General features: G+C 32.6%; 1 protein-coding gene across 1 annotated transcript in view; it reads right to left on the reverse strand.

The window, feature by feature from the left end:
* Nucleotides 1–15,784, reverse strand: part of LOC147763043 (RNA helicase MOV-10-like) — a 296,407-nt gene that overhangs the window by 111,733 nt on the left and 168,890 nt on the right. The gene's annotated exons all lie outside the window — the stretch shown is intronic.

The raw sequence follows: 15,784 nt of genomic DNA on the forward strand, positions 1-15,784 counted from the left end.
TCCATTTTTGACACTTGATTACACAATACATGATAACAAGTTTACCATCATTTTTACATAATCAACTAACAATGTTGTAAAGATGCAGGAAATATCAAACAAACACTTTTACGTATCTTATTAGTTCAATAATGAGACTGTTAACATGCCTAAGAATTGAATCCTAGGAAATTTGAAAAAACAGTACAACTTGTAAAATAATGGCCTGATAACGCTGATTTTCGAACTCAACCTGCATTTTTGTAAGATTGACCACTCCTGTGAGTATAATGACAATTGGCTAAGCTGTTTTTCTTATATTGTTAATAATTAATTGTTAATATTGTTAATAATTAATTGTTAATTATTAATGTTGCATATATGTTGAAAAAAGTGAAAAAACAGCATAAAAAATTAAAAGAAAATGTAAAAAAAACATAATAAAAAATACCAATAAAGCTGCTATTCAAACTTTTAATCTAGCTGTACAATTACTAACATGATATGAATAACCCTATTGAGTTTGAGAATAATAAGGCACTGTTATTCATCTTTAGCATTAATGTAAGCGTTACACAAAATCTTTTTTGTAAACTTATTTTCCATATTAAATAACATTTACCTGCATAATAATCATCGATTCCTAATTATGTGACACAGTTAAGAAAGCTTAACCCTCATCCACAAGGAAATGGAACCCTACGTAAACCCTGAAACCGGGCCTCAGAGGCCTGGTGTACCATGTAAATCTGACTCCCCCCAAAAAACATTCAAAAATCTAATTTAATTTGAGTAAATGACTATAATATTGTAGTATGCATAATGGAGGACACATTGGCACTTTTTGTTAGTTTGCAGGTGAAAATTTTCATGAAAAAATAAAGAAAAATTAAAGATTTGTATTTTACCACCCAAGGACTCCCCTATGAAAAAGCTATTTATTTGACATTTGATGACCATTTCAACATCTTTTCTTTGAGGATACTTTATGAGGAATATATTGAAAGTACTTGAAAGTTTAATGGTTAAAAAATTGGGTGAAAAAAATAATAATAAAAAAAACACATTAAAAGATAAGAAAAATTAAAGATTTTTATTCTCACACCCAATGACCCCCCTATGAAAAAGCTATTTATTTTATGTTTGATGATCATTCTGACATCTTTTCTTTGAGGATACTTTATGAGGAATATATTGAAAGTACTTGAAAGTTTGATGGTTAAAAAATTGGGTGAAAAAAATAATAAAAAAACACATGAAAAATAAGAAAAATTAAAGATTTGTATTCTAACACCCAATGACTCCCCTATGAAAAGGCTATCTATTTGATATTTGATGATCATTCTGACATCTTTTCTTTAAGGATACTTAATGAAGAATATATTGGAAATATTTGAAAGTTTGAATGGTAAAATACTGGGTATGCTATATAAGAAGAATTCAGTAAAAAGGCGATGGGGCCAATTTCCTGAGTTAAAAATGTAGCATTTTGACATGGAAGTGCAAAACCTACAGGTAGTAAGATGAATACTTGTTTTAAAAATATTCACCAAAATTTTCACCACCAAACTTTTAAATAATAACAAAAAGTACATTTCTGTGCAAATGGTGACTGAATATAAAATAGGTCCTTTTCTTTATGGGAATCCAAATCTCATGGGTATAAAAATGAAGATTTTCATGATTTATTTTTCATTCTTTCACTCACTATTTAATCATCAAACTTTTAAATATTTCCAATATATTTTTCATAAAGTATCCTAATAGAAAAGATGTCAGAAGGATCATCAAATATCAAATAAATAGCTTTTTCATAGGGGAGTTATTGGGTGATAAAATGCACATTTTTAATTTTCTATTTTTCATGTTTTTTTTTTTAGTTTTTTCACCCAATAGTTTACCATCAAACTTTCAAATATTTCCAATGTAATCTTCATAAAGTACATTTAGAGGAAAGATGTAGAAATGATCATCCAATATCAAATAAATAGCTTTTTCAAAGGGGAGACAATGGGCGGTTAAGTACACATTTTTAATTTTCATATTTTTTTCATGAAAATATTCACCTGCAAACTTAAAAAAAAGTGCCAAAGTATCCTCCATTTTACATACTACAATATCACAGTCATATACTCAAATAAAATAAGATTTACGAACATTTGTGGAGGGGGAGTCAAATTTTTATGGGGAGTCAGATTTTCATTATGAAAATCTGACTGGGGGAGTCAGATTTTCATGTTACACCAGTCCCTTGCTTGCTTTACCTCCACCTGGGTGCATGAGTATCCCTGTGTATGGAAAATGCGGAAAAACGTTTTTTTTTTCTCAAAATGGAAAGTTTCGCAAAGGTAGCACAGTCTATCAGGTATGTAATAATGATAGATTTAAACTGATATCTGCATATCAGGTGACCATGCAAGGTGATCGATTACTCATAAATAATAATTTCCCCAGGTCTTGAATCTTTCACAGGCAGATTTCATTGACCATACTGATAGTCATAGCACACATGATATTGCTTGTATAAAAACATTTTGTAGCAAAGCTATTTGAGGTAACATGGACTTATTTATCCCATGTGGAAGTAAAATTATCAAGCGACCGGGCCTCAGAGGCCCGGTTTCCAGGAAATGGGACTAACTTTTGGAAAAGTTAATTTCTACATATGTTGTAAATTATTTCAAAACTAATTATTTATCCATTGATGGGGTATAAGTTGCTTGAGGATTACATGAAAGGAACAGGCTCAAAACCTCATGCTAATGAAGAGAGAGCAAAAGATACATGGGTCCGGGCCTGCGAGGCCCCTGAAAGGTGATTGAGGGTTAAAGATGCATACAAAGTCAATTTTTTGTCACAAAAACCAACCAAATGCCAGCATATAGTTCCAAGTAGTATAACTAAGAGAATTACCAAAAGGCATTGTTTAATTTTACCCGAAAATGATGTTTGAACAGATTTTTCTGCCGGCATTCTAAGCTGTATGTCAATGGGGCAGGAAAGTAGGTCACGGAAGTAGGTTAAATTTACAACCATAAATTTAAAAAAGGAGCAGTCTAAAGGTCTTTTATGGCTGATAGAGTGATCTATTCAGTTTATCCCTTGGCATGTCGAATTTATATGAGTCATATGAGAATCTAGTAGAAGTGGTTTACATGTGTTACTCGGAATCCACACTCCACCGATGCTCGGTTCGTATGTACCTTTAACCGATGGGACTTTACAATGAAATCTCAATGTGTGTTTATGTAATCTCATTTAATGCCCACTTGAAAATTAATTAAGCAAATTATTTTATAACCCTGAAATAACTTGAAAATCAATTAAGCAAATTATTTTAAAACCCTAAATTAACTGCCTACTATCCATATACATTTATTGCACCAAATAGCACTGTACTGCATTGCTTTCAAAACAGAAAACAATTACGATGGTTTTCCAACACAAGCTGCACTTCAGTCTTTACAGTAAGGTTGATTATCATAAGTAACATGGTTTTCCCTTAATCGCTATCCTGGCAGCAGTGTCCAAAATAGGGTTTTCTTTAACTTTCATGCAATATAACATAATACTTAACAACATAATGACCATCAATTTTTTTTATAAAAAAATAAAAGTATCATGGATATTCAGAAAATGTGATATGGAAAGGTCTCCAAGGACATGGAAGTTGGGGTCACACTTTCAAAATGCCAAAATGTTAACAAGAGATAACTGTACTGAAATGATTTTCTTTCCATTTTCAACACCTTTTTTACATAAAACCATAATCAATTAACTGTCATTTTTAAATGATCAACTAGGAAAATTGTTGACATAGGAAAAATATCAATAGAACAATTTATAATGTCCAATTAGCTCCATTTGGAGATTCTGAACATAGTGAATGATTGAATCTGACGATCTGCAATGATGAGTTTCTTTCCATTTTTGATACTTTATTACACAATGCACAATAATAGGTTTACCGTCATTTTTATGTACAGACACAGATGTGTCTGTACATATTGCCATCACCTGCGTCTGTCGTCGCCGTCGCCGTCGCCGATCATGTCGCCGTCGCCGTCGCCGTCGCCGTGCACTTTCAGCGTTAACACCATAAGTGGAAGACAGTTTTACTTTTTGGCTTTATATTTACAGAGCTGACTAATATTCATAAAATGCAGGTCAAGTTCGAAAATCAGCATGATCGGGCCATTATTGTAGAATTTATCCTGTTTTTTCACTTTTTAGCATATATGCAACACTGTTAACACATTTCAAGGAAAAATGATAGGCCTGTTGTCATGAAACTCACAGGAGTTATCAATCTTACTAAAATGCAGATCAAGTTCGAAAATCGGCATGATCGGGCCACTATTTTAGTAGTTATGCTGTTTTTTCACTTTTCAGCATATGTGCAACACTGTTAACACATTTCAAGGAAAACCGATAGACCTGTTGTCATGAAACTCACAGGAGTAATCAATCTTACTAAAACGCAGGTCAAGTTCGAAAATCAGCATAATCGGGCCATTATTTTATAAGTTATGCTGTTTTTTCACATTTCCTCAGATTCAATTCTTAGGCATGTTAACAGTCTCATTATTTAACTAATAAGATTAGTAAAAGTGTTTGTTTGACATTTCCTGCATCTTTACATCATTGTTAGTTGATTATGTAAAAATGATGGTAAACTTGTTATCATGTATTGTATAATAGAGTTTCAAAAATGGAAATAAACTCATATCATTGCAGTTTGTCAGATTCATTCATTCACTATGTTCAGAAACTCAGAATGGAGGAAATTGGACATTAAACACTGTTCTATTGATATTTTTCCCATCTCATCAATTTTCTTAGTTGATCATATATAAATGGCAGTAAATTGTTAATTTTGTTATATGTTAAAAAATTGTTAAAAATGGAAAAAAAAAAACATTTCAGGACAGTGCTGTCTTGTCTACATTTTAGCATTTTCAAGGTGTGACTTTGAAGTTCCATGGACCTGAAGACCTTTGCTAGGAACATTTTCTGAATATCCATGATACTAATATTTTATTATTAAAAATTGATGGTAATTATCCTGTTAAACATTATGTAATATTGCATCAAAATTTGAAGACACCCCTATTTTGGACACTGCTCCCATGATGACCATTTAAGGAAAACCATGTCACTTACTGTTCTCAAACTTACAGGAAGAAACATGGGACTTGAATAAAGCTTCAGTGGGCAATGCAGTCTATTTGGTAAATTTTTTTGGCAGTTAATCAGTTTTTTGTGAAAATTTAATTTTTCACATATTGGCATTTTCAAGGTGTGACTTAAGAATCTCCACTGGCTTGAAGACCCATGCTAGTCACTTTTCTGAAAATCCATGATTCGGATCTTTTATTATTAAAAACTGATGGTCATTATGCTGTTAAGCATTATGTAATATTGCATTAAAATAGAAGAAAACACAATTTTGGGTGCTGCTCCCATGGACATGAAGCCAAATGGTAATCAAATTTTCTACATGTCCATGCTATTTATAGTCAATAATCAAAAATTGGTGATAATTATTCTGTAATTTATTATGTAATGTTACATCAAAATTGACAAAAATCTTTTTGCACTGCTACTACAAACATTATGAAAAGAAAACTGTGTTACTTATTATTATTTTCAACTTACAAGTATGATTTGTAGGATTGGCATGCAGTTCAAATAGGAAGCCAGCTCAAATGGGTTATCATTTATTATTGAATTTAAGCAGTTTTATGTGAAATTTTCATTTTTCTCATTCTGGCATTTTCAAAGTGTGAACTTAAACTCCCATGGGCCTGAAGCCTTACGCTTGTTACACATTTCACTTACATTGGTATTACCTGTTGAGCATAATTAAAATTTGATGTTGAATTTGCAGTTAAACATAATGTACTTTTGCATCAGAATTGACAGTAGCCTGTTTTGTTATTTCTTGCTTTTTGTCTGTACATTTGACAGCTTTGCTGCCTTGTTATATAATCAACTAACAATATTGTTAAGAAGCAGAAAATGTTAAAACAACACTTTTACATATCCAATTAGTTCCGTAATGAGACTGTTAACATGCTTAAGAATTAAGTCTGAAGAAAAACCACTTATATACAAAAAGGCTTATAACTTCATCAAAACTTAACTGATCAAGCTTATTTTCAAACTTGATCTGTATACTGGTCAGATTGATCACTCCTGTGAGTTGCAAGACAAAAGGCTGATTGGTTTTCCTTAAAATGCGTTATCAGTATTGCATGTATGCTGAATAAAGGGAAAAAAACAGCATTACTTTTGTAAAAATAGTCCAATCATGCCAATTTTCAAACTTGACCTGCGTATTATAAAGATTCACCAGTTCTGTAAATTTCAATCCAAAAGGAAAAACATTTTTACACTTATCATGTTATCGGTGTTATAAAAGTGCTGAAAAAATTGAAAAAAAAAAAAAAAACAAACAAACAAACAAACAAAAAAAAAAAACAAAACAGGATAACTTCCATAAAAATTGCCCGATCTTGCTGATTTTCAAACTTGACCTGCGTATTACGAATATTCATTAGTTCTGTAAGTTTCAAGCCAAATGAAAAAATAGTTTTCCACTTGTTGTGTTATCAGTGCTGCATATATGCTGAAAAAAAGTGAAAAAACAGCATAAATTCCCTAACAATAATCGAATCATGCTGATTTTCAAACTTGACTTGCGTATTATGAATATTTATCAGTTCTGCAAGTTTCAAGCCAAAAGGTAAATTGGTTTTCCGCTTATGGTGTTATCGGTGCTGCATATATGCTGAAAAAAGTGAACAAGGCAGCAAAGCTGTCAAATGTACAGACAAAAAACAGAAAATAAAGATGCAAAAAAGGTCATTTTGTTAATTTTGATGCAATAATAAATAATGCTTATAATAGCACTGTTGGTCAACACTGAATTTTACTCTTGCACAACAGGTAACATGGTCAATAACAGGAGCAGACCCAGAGATATTTTCTGACAGTATTACAAAGTATCTATGTTGATCCATCCTCCATTTTGATGGTCTTCCAACAGAAAAAAATAGATACCAGTCAATGTAAACTTAATAACCTGACTGTCTTCCGGAAGACCCAGAAGATGGTCTCAATCCACCCCTTCAATAAGATTACAGTTTCAGGACCATGAGAGTTCAAATTCACATTATGAAAGTCTCAATATTTGAAAAATGATGACAGTGCATAAAATAATATTACATAATGTTTAAAGACATAAAAAACAATACAACTGCTTATGTGGAAATACAGAAAATGTGCAGAGCCCCAGGCAGATGAGAGTTACAAATGCAAGTGTTTGAGAAAAAATTATAAAGGAAAACAACAAAACTAGAAAAGCACTTTGAGAGTGCAGACCTCTGCCAAGGCAGCAATTGTTGATTATTATTGATAATTGATTGATTATTGATCCAGACCACCACCAAAAATTAATCATTGTCCTCTTTGGCCCACTTTCGACAGTTCCTGAAAATTTCTGCAAAATCGGTCCATAACTTTTTGTGTTATGTGGATGACAGACAAACAGGGGTGAAAATATAACCCCCTTGGCAGAGCTTGAGGTAAATATAATTCCAATGAAGATGCTATTCAAACTTTTAACCTTCCAGTTTGATATATATATATATATATATATATATATATATATATATATATATATATATATATATATAACTTATTTGCAATAATAAACAAAATTTACCTGCATAATTATCACTGCTTCCTTATTATTAATCTAGCAGAGAGCTTTACCTTTGGGAGTTTACAGGGAAATATCAACAAGTGTGCTTTACGTAATCTCATTTAATGGCCTATTAAAGCAAATGACTTTATAACTCTCAAATTAATCTACTGATACCCAAGGGTAATTTACAGACTGACCCACTCAAAGGTCTTCAGGCCCATAAGTCACACCTTAAGCAAAGCACAAAACCATAATGCCCAAAATAGGAGACTACCAATCCTGATGCAGTAATACATTATGTTTAACTGCACAGTCAACATCAACTTATGCACAACAGGTAACACAGACGAAAGTAAAAGCATAAGGCTCCAGGCCCATCAGAGTTCAAGTTTATACTTAGAAAGTGCCAGAATGAGAAAAATGAAAATTTCACAAAAAATGCATAAATACATTTTTGATAATCAAATAGAGCTGGTTTTCTCATGAGCTGAAGGCCAATCCTAAAAATCGTACTTGTAAGTTTAAAATTATAATAAGTAGCACAGTTTTCTTTTCATAATGTTTGCAGTAGCAGTGCAAAAAGATTGTTGTCAATTTTGATGTAACATTACATAATAAATTAGAGAATAATTATCACCAATTTTTGTTTATTGACTATAAATAGGATGGACATGTAGAAAATATGATTACCATTTGGCTTCATGTCCATGGGAGCTCCGAGTCCCACAATGAATATGCCAAAAAGATAATGAATATTACACTAAAATGTATAACTTCCAGAAAAAGAAGCCAATTAGACTGCTTTTCTCACTCAGGCTGCATTTTAGTCCTGTGTTTCTTTTTTGAATGTTTGACAGTCATAAGTAACACGGTTTTCCCATAATGGTCATCAAGGCAGCAGCACCAAAAATTGTTTTTTCTTCTATTTTGATGCAACATTACATAATGCTTAACAGCATAATGACCATCGATTTTTAATAATAAAATATAAGTGTCATGGATTTTCACAAAATGTGACTAGCATGGGTCTTCAAGCCTGTGGAGGTTCTAAGTCACACCTTGGAAATGCCAATATGTGAAAAATTAAATTTTCACAAAAAACTGTTTAATTGCCAGAAAAATTTACCAAACAGAATGCATTGCCTACTGAAGCTGTATTTTAGTCCCATGTTTCTTTCCTGTAAGTTTGAGAACAGTAAGTGACATGATTTTCCTTAAATGGTCATCATGGGAGCAGTGCCCAAAATAGGGGTTTCTTCAAATTTTGATGCAATATTACATAATGTTTTACAGCATAATGACCATCAATTTTTAATTATAAAATATTAGTATATATTAATATTAATAATAATATTAATATTAGGTTATTCAGAAAATGTAACTAGCAAACGTCTTCAGGCCCATGGAACTTCAAAGTCACATATAGAAAATGCCAAAATGTAAACAAGACAGCACTGTTCTGAAATGGGCTTATTTCCATTTTTAACACTTTTTTAATATAAAACAAAATAAACAGTTTACTGCCATTTTTATATGACCAATGAAGAAAATTGATGAGATGGGAAAAGTATCAATAGAACAGTGTTAAATGTCCAACTTCCTCCATTCTGAGATTCTGAACATAGTGGATGAATGCATCTGACAAACTGCAATGATATGAGTTTATTTCCATTTTTGACACTTTATTACACAATACATGATAACAAGTTTACCATCATTTTTACAAAATCAACTAACAATGTTGTAAAGATGCAGGAAATGTCAAACAAACACTTTTACGTATCTTATTAATTCAATAATGAGACTGTTAACATGCCTAAGAATTGAATGTAAGGAAATGTGAAAAAACAGCAGAACTTCTAAAATAATGGACTGATTATGCTGATTTTCAAACTCAACCTGCGTTTTAGTAAGATTGGCCCCTCCTGTGAGTATAATGACAATTGGCCAATCTGTTTTTCTTATATTGTGTTATCAGTGTTGCATATATACTGAAAAAAGTGAAAAAACAGCATAAATTCCCTATAAGTGACCCGATCGTGCTGATTTTCGAACTTGACCTGCATATTATGAATATTTATCAGTTCTATAAGTTTCAAGCCAAAAGGTAAAATGGTTTTCCACTTATCGTGTTATCGGTGCTGCATATATGCTGAAAAAAGAGAAAAAATAGCCTAAATTCACTAAAAATGACCCAATCACGCTGATTTTCGAACTTGACCTGCGTATTATGTATATTCATCAGTTCTGTAAGTTTCAAGCCAAAAGGTAAAATGGTTTTCCACTTATCGTGTTATCGGTGCTGCATATATGCTGAAAAAAGTGAAAAAACAGCATAAATTCCCTATAAGTGACCCGATCATGCTGATTTTCGAACTTGACCTGCGTATTATGAATATTCATCAGTTCTGTAAGCTTCAAACAAAAAGAAAAAACAGTTTTCCACTTATCGTGTTATCGGTAAAAGTGCACGGCGACGGCGACGACGGCAACGACGGCGACGACAGACGCAGATGACGGCTATATGTGTCAGTACATAAAAAACAGCATAAATTCCCGAAAAATGACCCAATCATGCTGATTTTCGAACTTGACCTGTGTATTATGAATATTCATCAGTTTTGTAAGTTTCAAGTCAAAAGGTAAAATGGTTTTCCACTTATCGTGTTATCAGTGCTGCATATATGCTGAAAAAAGTGAAACAAGGCAGCAAAGCTGTCAAATGTACAGACAAAAAACAGAAAAAAAAAGATGCAAAATAGGTCATTATGTCAATTTTGATGCAATAATAAATGCTTATAATAGCACAGTCAGTCAACACTGATTTTTAATCATGCACAACAGGTAACATGGTCAATAACAGGAGCAGATTCAGAGATATTTTCTGACAGTATTCCAAAGTATCTTTGTTGATCCATCCTCCATTTTGATAGTCTTCCAACAGAAACCCGTTAATATAAACTGTAAAATCTGACTGTCTTCCAGGAGACCCAGAAGATGGTCTTAATCCACCCTTTCAATAAGATTACAATGTCAGGACCATGAGAGTTAAAATTCACATGATGAAAGTCCCTATATATGAAAAATGATGACAGTGCATAAAATAATATTACATTGTGTTTAAAGACATAAATACCAATACAGCTGCTTATGTGGAAATACTGAAAATGTGCACAGCCTCAGGTGGATGGGAGTTAAAAATCACATCTTCAAAAATGCCAGTGTTGGAGAAAAAATTAAATAGAAACAACAAAAATATAATTCTAATGAAGCTGTTATTCACTGCTTCCTTATTATGGACACTATGTTATCTAGCAGAGAGCTTAACAGGGAAATATCAACAAGTGTGCTTTATGAAATTTCAATTAATGGCTACTTAATTAGGTAAATGAGTTTATAGCACTGAAATTAGCCTTGTGAATACCCAAGGGGAATTAACAGACTGACCACACAAATTTGTCTATCAAAGGTCTTCAGGCCCATAAGTCACACCTTAAGAAAAGCAGAAAACAATAATGCACAAAAACAGGAGACTGCCCAATTCTGATGCAATAATACATTATGTTTAACTGCACAGTCAACATAAAATTTTAATTATGCACAACAGGTAACACTGATGAAAGTAAAAGCATAAGGCTCCAGGCCCATCAGAGTTCAAGTTTTCAATTAGAAAGTGCCAGAATGAGAAAAATGAAAATTTCACAAAAAATGCATAAATTTAATAAAAATGATGACCCAATTGACCTGGCTTTCTAATTTGAACTGCATGCCAATCCTAAAAATCGTACTTATAAGTTAAATATAATAATAAGTAACACAGTTTTCTTTTCATAATGTTTGCAGTAGCAGTGCAAAAAGATTATTGTCAATTTTGATGTAACATTACATAATAATTATAGAATAATTATCACCAATTTTTGATTATTGACTATAAATAGCATGGACATGTAGAAAATTTGATTACCATTAGGCTTCATGTCCATGGGAGCTCTGAGTCCCACAATGAATATGCCAAAAAGATAATGAATATTTCACTAAGTGTATAACTTCCAGAAAAAGAAGCCAATTAGACTGCTTTTCCAACTCGGGCTGCATTTTAGTCCTGTGTTTCTTTTTTGAAAGTTTGACAGTAATAAGTAACACCGTTTTCCCATAATGGTCATCATGGCAGCAGCACCAAATAGTGTTTTCTTCTATTTTGATGCAACATTACATAATGCTTAACAGCATAATGACCATCAATTTTAAATGATAAAATATACGTGTCATGGATTTTCAGAAAATGTGACTAGCAAGGGTCTTCAAGCCCGTGGAGGTTCTAAGTCGCACCTTGAAAATGTCAATAAGTGAAAAATTAAATTTTCACAAAAAACTGTTAAATTGCCAGAAAAATTTACCAAACAGACTGCATTGCCTACTGAGGCTGTAAGTTAGACCCATGTTTCTTTCTTGTAAGTTTGAAAACAGCAAGTGACATGTTTTCCCTTAAATGGTCATCATAGGAGCAGTGCCCTAAATAGGGGTTTCTTCAAATTTTGATGCAACGTTACATAATGTTTAACAGCATAATAACCATCAAATGTTATTAATAAAATATTAGTAACATGGACATTCAGAAAACATGACAAGCAAAGGTCTTCAGGCCCATGGAACTTCAAAGTCACATCTTGAAAATGCCAAAATGTAAACAAGACAGCACTGTCCTGAAATGGGTTTATTTCCATTTTTAACACTTTTTTAACATAAAACAAAATAAACATTTTACTGCCATTTTTATATGACCAACTAAGAAAATTGATGAGATGGGAAAAGTATCAATAGAACAGTGTTAAATGTCCAATTTCCTCCATTCTGAGATTCTGAACATAGTGGATGATTGAATCTGACAAACTGCAATGATATGAGTTTATTTCCATTTTTGACACTTTATTACACAATACATGATAACAAGTTTACCATGTTTTTTTACATAATCAACTAACAATGTTGTAAAGATGCAGGAAATATCAAACAAACACTTTTACACATCTAATTAGTTCAATAATGAGACTGTTAACATGCCTAATAATTGAATCTGAGGAAATGTGAAAAAACAGTATAACTTCTAAAATAATGACCCGATTATGCTGATTTTCGAACTCAACCTGCATTTTAGTAAGATTGACCACTCCTGTGAATATAATGCCAATTGGCCAATCCGTTTTTCTTATATTGTGTTATCAGTGTTGCATTTATATTGAAAAGTGAAAAAACAGCATAAATTCCCTAAAAATGGCCCAATCATGCTGATTTTCGAACTTGACCTGCGTATTAAGAATTTTCATCAGTTCTGTAAGTTTCAAGCCAAAAGGTAAAATGGTTTTCCACTTACTGTGTTATCGGTGCTGCATATATGCTGAAAAAGTGAAAAAACAACATAAATTCCCTAAAAATGGCCCAATCATGCCGATTTTCGAACTTGAACTGCATATTATGAATATTCATCAGTTCTGTAAGTTTCAAGTCAAAAGGTACAATGGTTTTCCACTTATGGTGTTATTGGTGCTGCATATATGTTGAAAAAAGTGAAACAAGACAGCACTGTCCTGAAATGGGTTTATTTCCATTTTTAACACTTTTTTAACATAAAACAAAATAAACATTTTACTGCCATTTTTATATGACCAACTAAGAAAATTGATGAGATGGGAAAAGTATCAATAGAACAGTGTTAAATGTCCAATTTCCTCCATTCTGAGATTCTGAACATAGTGGATGATTGAATCTGACAAACTGCAATGATATGAGTTTATTTCCATTTTTGACACTTTATTACACAATACATGATAACAAGTTTACCATGTTTTTTTACATAATCAACTAACAATGTTGTAAAGATGCAGGAAATATCAAACAAACACTTTTACGCATCTAATTAGTTCAATAATGAGACTGTTAACATGCCTAATAATTGAATCTGAGGAAATGTGAAAAAACAGTATAACTTCTAAAATAATGGCCCGATTATGCTGATTTTCGAACTCAACCTGCATTTTAGTAAGATTGACCACTCCTGTGAATATAATGCCAATTGGCTAATCCGTTTTTCTTATATTGTGTTATCAGTGTTGCATTTATATTGAAAAGTGAAAAAACAGCATAAATTCCCTAAAAATGGCCCAATCATGCTGATTTTCGAACTTGACCTGCGTATTAAGAATTTTCATCAGTTCTGTAAGTTTCAAGCCAAAAGGTAAAATGGTTTTCCACTTATTGTGTTATCGGTGCTGCATATATGCTGAAAAAGTGAAAAAACAACATAAATTCCCTAAAATTGGCCCAATCATGCCGATTTTCGAACTTGACCTGCATATTATGAATATACATCAGTTCTGTAAGTTTCAAGTCAAAAGGTACAATGGTTTTCCACTTATCGTGTTATCGGTGCTGCATATATGTTGAAAAAAGTGAAAAAACAGCATAAATTCCCTAAGAGTGACCCGATCATGCTGATTTTCGAACTTGACCTGCGTATTATGAATATTCATCAGTTCTGCAAGTTTCAAATCAAAAGGCAAAATGGTTTTCCACTTATCGTGTTATCGGTAAAAGTGCACGGCGACGGCGACGACGGCGACGACAGACGCAGATGATGGCTATATGTACAGACACATCTGTGTCTGTACATAAAAACAGCATAAATTCCCTAAAAGTGACCCGATCATGCTAATTTTCGAACTTGACCTGTGTATTATGAATAATCATCAGTTCTGTAACTTTCATACCAAAAGGTAAAATGGTTTTTCACTTATCGTGTTATCGGTGCTGCATATATGCTAAAAAAGGGAAAAAACAGCATAACTTCCCTAAAAATGGCCGATCATGCTGATTTTCGAACTTGACCTGCGTATTATGAATATTCATCAGTTTTGTAAGTTTCAAGCCAAAAGGTATAATGGTTTTCCACTTATCGTGTTATCGGTGCTGCATATATGCTAAAAAAGGGAAAAAACAGCATAACTTCCCTAAAAATGGCCCGATCACGCTGATTTTCGAACTTGACCTGCGGATTATGAATATTCATCAGTTTTTTAAATTGGAATACAAAATGTAAAACGGTATTCCACTTATCGTGTTATCACTGAGTGCACGGCGACGGCGACGGCGACAGCGACGGCGACGACAGACGCAGGTGACGGCTATATGTACAGACACATCTGTGTCTGTACATAAAAATCCATGTAGCACCAATAAGGTGGTTAGCCCAATTATTCCAAAATCTGTGCTTGCTATCGGACCACGTGCACCTTCATATATGGCTACCCTCCATAATAATCTCTTAAGAAATGATAAACAACTAACTTTGAGTGTTGCAACAAATTCATTAACCATTGGTAAGTATGGAAAATGTTTACCCCAGGAAAATTCTGTTTTATGGCACTTTTCCCACCAAACCAAATTGTTATCCCTTTTTACATTTATAATAAAAAAATTCATAATCAAAAAATGAAGTGATATATTGAATAATAGATTTCTATCATGGCATATTTATATCGGTTCTATTACATTCTTTCAAAATCTTTAGGAAATAAAATACTTTCTTTTTTTAACACAGACTGTTAAGGTCCACTAAATGCATGTGATGAAATCACTCATTTACATATTATGTTTATACTTGTAATCAGTCAGCATATTATCATTCACCTTACTTCAGTCTTGAATGAATATTTATCATCCTCTGTATAGGTATACCTGATATGTAGGACTGATATAACTTTAAAGTAGAAGCCCTCAATTGTTATCTATTGCATTGCAATTAGTATTTAAGGTAGTAATTAACAGTAAATTGTCAAAATTTGGGTGTTTTTCTGAATTTGTCAGTATTAGATAGATGAAATATCAACTACATATCAGCCTATCTTAAAATAATGGAAGTTTACAAATAAACCCGTAATTGTAGCCTAATTGCTGATTTACCCCTGTGGTAGCGTGTCTGAGTTTTAAAGTAGGTCACACTTGTCCATATATGTGTTTGATTGGCAGCTCCACTGTGCAGCTGTATATTTCCCCGTACTAGATTGCTGCTAAGCCTTTCACATTCTGTGAGTAACGTCG

Source organism: Lingula anatina, chromosome 3, assembly GCF_051362555.1.
Source record: "Lingula anatina isolate TDL-2025a chromosome 3, LinAna3.0, whole genome shotgun sequence".
NCBI classification, from domain to species: Eukaryota; Metazoa; Brachiopoda; class Lingulata; order Lingulida; family Lingulidae; genus Lingula; species Lingula anatina.